Source organism: Nilaparvata lugens, chromosome 12 (genome assembly GCF_014356525.2).
Source record: "Nilaparvata lugens isolate BPH chromosome 12, ASM1435652v1, whole genome shotgun sequence".
Lineage (NCBI taxonomy): Eukaryota > Metazoa > Arthropoda > Insecta > Hemiptera > Delphacidae > Nilaparvata > Nilaparvata lugens.
Genome location: NC_052515.1, coordinates 21,247,161 through 21,255,148, shown reverse-complemented (window position 1 = coordinate 21,255,148; position 7,988 = coordinate 21,247,161).

Below are 7,988 nucleotides of genomic sequence, written 5' to 3'. Positions count from 1 at the left end.
TCTCCTTTATTTTCTTTCTCTCTTATTCGCACGCGCGCGCTTACATTCGCAGCTCGACGTTTTGTGCTGTCTGTGCACTTTTTGTTCGTTTTTCGGTTTTGGCAGAGAGTAAAAAACCACTTTTGGATGCTCACGTCAGGAACAGCCAACCGGCTTTGCCAATCCTGTGTTCTTCTTCCTTTTCTGTTTTCTGTCGCCTACGCTCTACGAAATTCGTGTCACTGAAAACAGGGTGGCGAATTTTCATTTATGTTTTATTTTATGTCTGGTGATATCATTGTAGAGAATATTTTTTTCTAGGAATTTATGGAGGATATTTTTTTTCAACTATTTGATCAAACTATCTCGTTTCTGGTCAGATTTTTTTCAGTGTATTATCTTCTATGAATCAAGTTTCTGTCGAAATGATTGTCTCTTGTATTTTTCTGCAGTCAATTATCAATTATTATCATTGTTAAACTAAATGAATTATAAAATTCAATCTTGTCCATTCAACCACATTGGTGTTTTTTTATGTTTATCGAATACTTAATCAAAATTTTGGATCGAAATTTTTTCTGTTGTCGATCGTTCATTTACGTTCTACGTAATGGCAGTAGTACTTTCTCTCGTGATGACTGAACCATCATCTATGCCAATAAATAATCATTATTGAGGCAATCTATTGATTTAGTATTATAATTTTCCCAAATTGGTCAAATTTGTGTTTTTTTATTTAAACTGAAATGGTATTTTATGAATTCTCAATGAATTTAACTAATTCTCAATTAATTTAACTAACTCTCAATAAATTTAACTAATTCTCGATGAATTTCACTAACTCTCAATGGAATTAGAAATGGAGAATGAGTTGATGTGCAGGTCCAATTCAATCAATCCACATAATAGCAATGATATCGGAACTTACAAACACCATCAGTGATTTTTCAACTTTAAGGCTCAACTCACACTTATGCGACTCAGGTCGAGAAGAGACTCGACTCTAGTCGAGAGCATGTGTTTTCAAATGGTGACAGTCGCGGAGAATCGAATGTCTAGAATAGAATCGACTGGTCTGAGTGTCACCATTTGGAAGCACATGCTCTCGACTAGAGTCGAGTCTTTTTTCGATCTGAGTCGCGTAAGTGTGAGTTGAGCCTAAGAGCTATTTCAGGTTTTTTTATGAGTTTGATAATTTAGGAGTATACTCGTTATTCAATCACGAGTTCCTTATCAAGTTAGTGACAAGAAACATGAGCAGGAATTCGAATTAAAGAGAAGAAAAAATAGCGCTTGTACATTTAACCTATCATTGAGGAATGAATCAAAAGGAATCAATGGGATAAAAGAACCGATTTCAAGGGGCAAGATTGAAGATTTGAATTATACTGATATTGTTGTTATTGTTGACGATGATGATCATGATGTTGACAAAGTTCAAAATGATCACGACGACATGATAATGATCGTTCAAAATGATAATAAATAAATAACCCTTCTATTGCACACATTTACATTTTACAAACATATTTAATTCTTTTCATTCTTGGCAATCCAGCAGCTGCTGGGATATCCTATTTTTAGGATTAATTGAGTAGGCTTTGTCCCTCTAGATCCAAAAATACTATCGATTATAATATTATTATGATCAGGAGTTTGTAATGCCGGTTGTTTTCTATTGGTGGGAAGTGGTAGATGGAGGGATGAGAGGGCAGTAGTGATTGATTGATTGATTGATTGAGTACTTTATTCAAGTAGATTACAATATATACTGGCTTATACAATAGCTTACAATACAGCAAAATTATAGATGAATTTACAAAATATAAATTAAGAAAACAATTATTGAGCTGTATATGATATGAAAAAAAGCAATTTGTAATAACTAATGATAAAATAGATAATATTATGCATCTACATAAATTGGCGGAGCTTTGAACATATCAATGTCCATTCTTCGGAAAGAATATTCGTAGTATCCTTCCCACTAACTCTCTACCAAAACGTTAATTTCATTAATTCAACTAAGGATTTAAGTTGTGCTGGGAGGATTGAAGGTTTTGGGAGGGACTGGGGGGAAATTTGAAAGACGAGTTATGGAGGGAAAGAAGTTTGGATGGGGGGAGAAAATTTAAGGGGGGGTGTGAAGGGTTTGTCAGGGAAGGACTTGTTTGGAATCCCATTAACGGAGAAATGCTTAGATCCTCCATCCAATGCACACCTTGTGTAGGGGTATCTTATCAATGTAGGGTTAACTTGCTGCCACTACTTTTCTCAAGAAAAAATGTTTACTAAAAATGTATATCAAATAGTATCACTAGTACCCTTTTGAATCATCTTGACATGTCATGTTTCGGCTACTAATGACATTTTCAAGACCGTTTGAACTAGTGTATAGTGCTTGTTCAATTAGTCTCCAGTAGAAGAGCAGAGCAGTGATTGAGTGAGTGAATCTAGCTCCTATAGTACAGTCAACAAGTGTACATATTAATTAAATAAACAATATCAGTAAGAATTTCCAATGAGATATTCGCTGTTAAAATTTTCAAGTAGTATGTTAGGTTAGAAAAAATTAGCTCTTTAGTCTCCAGACTAGATAGCTATAGTATTGACAATGAATAGAAAAAAAATTCAAGACATGAAAATGGCATTAGTAGCCTAAACATGTCGTGTCAAAATAATTCAAAAGGGTACTTAAATTTATATTTTTATTTATATTAAAAGTAGCCCTTAAGAAAAAAGACAGTATCACTAGTATAACTTATATCTGATACTTTCAAATGGTTATCTCCATCAAGTTCAGTTGGGACTTGAGTATAGAATTTCTTTGAATTGATCAATTATACTGTATCTCGGGAGTGAATTTATAGAAACAATAATACTCCACTTGTATATTTGTATTGTTATCTTTTATCTTGTATGTGTGCGTAAAAGGAAAAAACATGGAGACCAAATTGTATGGATGTCCAACCAATAGAGCAGCTTTACAAGCAATATTCTTTCCAATCTGAGAAGGTTTTACGAGTGATATACTCCTTAATCATCTTTCGAGCGGAATATTAAGTCTTCTCATTATATTTATCCTGGTGTAATGAGGTTACATCGCATCAGATGCCCTCTTTGTCCTTCTCACTTTCTACCTCGAAACTTCTTTAAAGGAGAAGATGACAAAGAAGAAGAAGGGTAAATAGAAGAAAGAGGTAAGAGGTGGGAATGGAAACGAGGTACAGTAGTGGGTTGAGAGTGTTGGGAATGGAGAAAGAGGACTAAAATAATGGAGATGATATTGAGAAAAGGTGCAAGTAGAGAGAAGAAACAAGTTTAGAAGAAGGAAGAGTGAGGAGGAGAGGATGAAGAATGAAGAGGGAGGAGAAAAAAGAGGAGAAGGAGGAGGTGGAGGAGGAGGAGGAAGAGCAGGAGGATGATAGGGGGAGAAGGAAAAATAGGAAAAGGGAAATTGGAGAAAGAAAAGGAAAAGGAAAAGGAGGAGGAGGAGAAGGAGGAAGATGAGCAGAAGGATGCGGAAAAGGAGGTAGTGGTGGAGAGGGACGAGGAGGAAGAAGAGGAGGAGGAGGAAGAGGATGAAGTAAAAGGAGGAGGAGGAAGAAGAGAGAACTGCCAGCAATTAAAATCTAATTTGCAATTTGAAATGGTCCGACGGACCTGTAACCCCTTCCTCCTCCTCCGCCCACGTAGTAGTGTTTTCTGGAGGATAAGGGGATGTTTGTGGAGGGATGAGGGAAACGGGGATTAGATCTGTGGAAATGATTGAGGAGGAGAAAGGTGGGTGAGAGGGGGACCGAAAAGTGGAGAGTGATGAAATGGGAACGCTTCATCAAATCTGGGACTCCTCTCCCCCCCCCCCACTTTTCACGAACAGGATCAACGGGTTTCGTATACAAACAGAGTTCGGGTATCTTGGTTATCACTCAATTATGATGGTTGTCATGGAGGAAAAATATGTTTCACTACAGTGTAATTTGGTGAATATTGTCTTCAGACTTTATCATCTCTTGAAATTATTTTTTTTTTTTACTTCTATCACTCTTCATTGCTCTTCCTTGTTTTGATAGTCCTCAGTATTGTGGAAAATCTCATCCAGAGATATCTCCTCCAACACTATAGTATTCTCCTCAATCCTATAATGAGGATTCCTCTAGATGATAATGCAACTATTATTATCACAATCCTAATCTTCATAAAAAAATATTGAATTTTATTGTTTTCATCAGAGTTGGTATCAAAACGTCAAACAATACAGAGGTGTCAGAGTAATGTACATTATTGAAAATCTTGAGTTGATCATAATAATTGAGATCTTTACGTTCAGCAAAGCTAAGTTAATCCTTTCCAACAAGAGAATAAGATATTTATCTATTTATTTGATAATATGACAATTGTTTCTAAGCTTGTTGTAACAAAGCAAGTTGATTCATTCTATAATAAGAAGAGTATTTTTCTTCATATTATTCGATGAATCATTAGTTTAGTTAATTTCTTATTCTTAGACAAAGTCTTATTACCCAATGTGGATGCCTATCAATATATTTGGGAATCTCAATATTATGATTTTTCAAACAATCTCGAAACTGTCTAATAAATTAGTTGTTTTGACAACCCTAAGTCATTTTCATTCAATATTTATCAGGAGCGTGCTTGATTCTTCATCATTATCAGGATGCAAAATTCTTCATTATTATAATCTTTATCATCTCCTAACACCTTCCACATCACCATTAATAAAAGCAAAATTATCATCATCAACAACAACATACGGTATCCTCCCTCATTTTTAGAAACTGGATTCGACATCATCATCGTCATGATCATCACCACAAACACCATCATGACAATATTATCTTCATCCATTCTCATCATCATCATAACATCAACAATAACATACGGATCTTCCATAATCAAATACAGAATTCTTCATCATAAACATCGTCATCGTCAGCATTATCAACACCAACATAACAATCATCATCTTCACCACCATCATCGACATCATCATCATCATCATCATCACTATCGTCATCTACAACATGCTGCATCCTTCAACATCATCAAATGCAGAATTCTACATGCGCGCAATTCTTCTTCATCATCATTACCAGCGTTCGGTGTCTGATAGATAGCAGAGCTCCTGGCCAAACTTAGTTCGGGTTCATCAGTCGGTGCAGGCGAGCATAAACATCGCGGCAAAAAAGATTTTTGAAAATTCGCGCGCGCACACACACCTAGGGGGCATCACTCAAAATTGGCCGCCCAGGCGTGAGGGGCTCTCTCCGGCTGTTGTAGGTGACAGATGGTCACGTCATCGGTACTCTCTCTCTCTCCTTCACTCTCCCTCTCTCTCATTCTCTCTTCCACCACCTCTCATTCCCTCTCTTTCTCTAGATAACACTCGTTATCAGGTTATAACTCTCAATCCCTGTTCCACATCTTCTTTTCCCAACCAACAATAAATAAATTCTTCCATCATCAACACACATACTCCAATTTCTTTTTTCAGCCATCGATTTTGATTGATATGGTGGTGTGTTTCCGACGTAACTGATGAGATCTGGCGTGTTTTGTGTTTTGGACGAGGTTTTAGTGGTGTTTGATCGAGGGACATGGAGGAATGATGAGGATGGGTGAAAGTGATGGTTTTGAGTTTGTTTTGCTGGGTACAGAATTTGTGAATTTGGATTTGTGTCTAATTTGGTTATAACTTGAAACACTTCAATATTTGGTTGGATTTATAATTATTTGTACAATCATCTTATATCAGAGATTGAATGTCACCATAGAGTAAAGATACTGTTCAATTGTTTATTCCCTATCTACTTGTCTCTGATATTATTCCTTTCTTTAAGCATAGATGAAAAGGCATACATACTAAAGCATAAATATGAATTCTTCTTTTGGAAATATATTCACAAGAGCTCAAATAGGCTATGCTCCCAAATTTTTTGTACAATGGTACAATTGGTACCACACACATAGGTACAATGCTCTCGCCCAGTCATATCTATAAAATAAGAGAGAGTAGGGTTGTGTTTGTTCGTTTGTTCGCATCAAAACATGTTAACTTGTTATCTATATGATAATTGTGATCTATGATTGTATTGATAAATGAACAAACCCGGAATAGTGGAGTTTTCGCGAATTTCTGTTCGAACTTCCTTGAATATTGTATTTGCTTGCCCAATCAAAACATCTTTCTAGCAGTCCAGGAAACTAAGACTGTCATTAGCAACAGAAACATACATTTTTACTTTCCTTGCCCTATTACCATAGTTAAGGAAAGTATAGCTTTCCGAAAAAAATTAAGGTACCCCAATTTCTAAATTTCCATACGTTTCAAGGATTATGTGTGTGTGTGTGTGTGTGTGTGTGTGTGTGTGTGTGTGTGTGTGTGTGTGTGTGTTGTGTGTGTGTGTGTGTGTGTGTGTGTGTGTGTGTGTGTGTGTGTATGAGTGTATGTGCGTCTGTGTACTCGATATCTCATCTCCCAATTAACGGAATAACTTGAAATTTGGAACGTAAGGTCCTTACAATATAAGGATCCGACACGAACGATTTCGATCAAATGCGATTCAAGATGGCGGCTAAAATGTCGTCAAAAACAGGGTTTTTCGCGATTTTCTCGAAAACGGCTCCAACTATTTCGATTAAAGTTATACCTGAAATAGTCATCGATAAGCTCTATCAACTGCCACAAGTCCCATCTGTAAAAATTTCATGAGCTCAGCCCTATCTATGCAAAGTTTGATTTTAGATTCTCAATTATCAGGCTTCAGATACAATTTAAACAAAAAAAAAATGAGTGGAAAAGATTGAGCATGAGAATCTCTACAATTAATGTTCAGTAAAATTTTCACCTAAAATTGAAAATAAGCTCGAAATTGGAGAAAATGTGATTATCCAATTATTGCAAACTGTTGGCAACTGTTGATCCTATTAAATGATTCACTATGAAGAGATAGCAGACCTCGTGTGTCTCCAGCGTTATTGCCCTGTCACCAGCTGGCTCAAATCTTTGAATAGTAGACTTGAGATGCGCGGGAACACTAGCGTCAGGTGATCAATTTTTATAACGGCAAGGAAAGTTGTGTGAATGCGCCACACCAGATCTCATTATTCTGAAGTACTCGTGGGTTTTTATAAAAATGTAAGATAAGGAGAAATCTCTTAGATCTTAATCGAAGATTGAAACAGGGAAACTTTGAGGGAGGAGAATGAAAGAGATAAAAGAGGTTGAAAGGTGAGTGGTTTTTCTTTTTATCTCGGAGCACGGTTTTCCATATTAGAAGACACGGGAATGTTGTATTTCACGTCTTTGGAATTGTTATAATGTACTGAACCCATGTGATGAAGGTTGGTACTATGAAGTAGAGGACGAGAAAGAAAGAGAAGAAGAGGAAAGAGGAGGGGAAGAAGGAGAAACGAGAGGAGAAAAAGTAGAGGATGGAAAAATGAACAAGAGAAGGAGGAGATTGTGGAGGAGGAGCATTAGGAAAGAAAGAGTGTAGAAAGAGTAGTATGAGAAGAAGTTATAGTGAATGTTTCGGAGGAGGAAAAGGATCGAGTAGAGGAGGAGGAGGAAAATGATGATGAGATAAAGGTGGAGGAGGAGAAGTGAGAGGAAAAAGGATATACTTTGGCTTTTCGTGTATTAGAAGCAATAATACGAAAAGTTTCCACTATGAAATCTGTTGTTCCTCTCACTCTCCCTCATCCTCTCACTGTCTATCTCTCTCTTCCTACTTCCCCTTGTTTTTCTATCTCTTTTCCCAAGTTCTCAACAAACAAGACAGTACCAGCAAATTTGATTGTTTTCCATTTCGTCAAGATGGCTCGTATTATTTTTCATAACTCGTCCGTTCTACCTCCTCTGGCTTCCCGCACTCGTGAATTACTGTTTCTCATCTTCTAGAGATATAAAAAGGACTATTTAATTCTATTATCTTTCATTTTTATTAATCTTTTGAAACTATACATTTTGTATTTTCCATCATAAT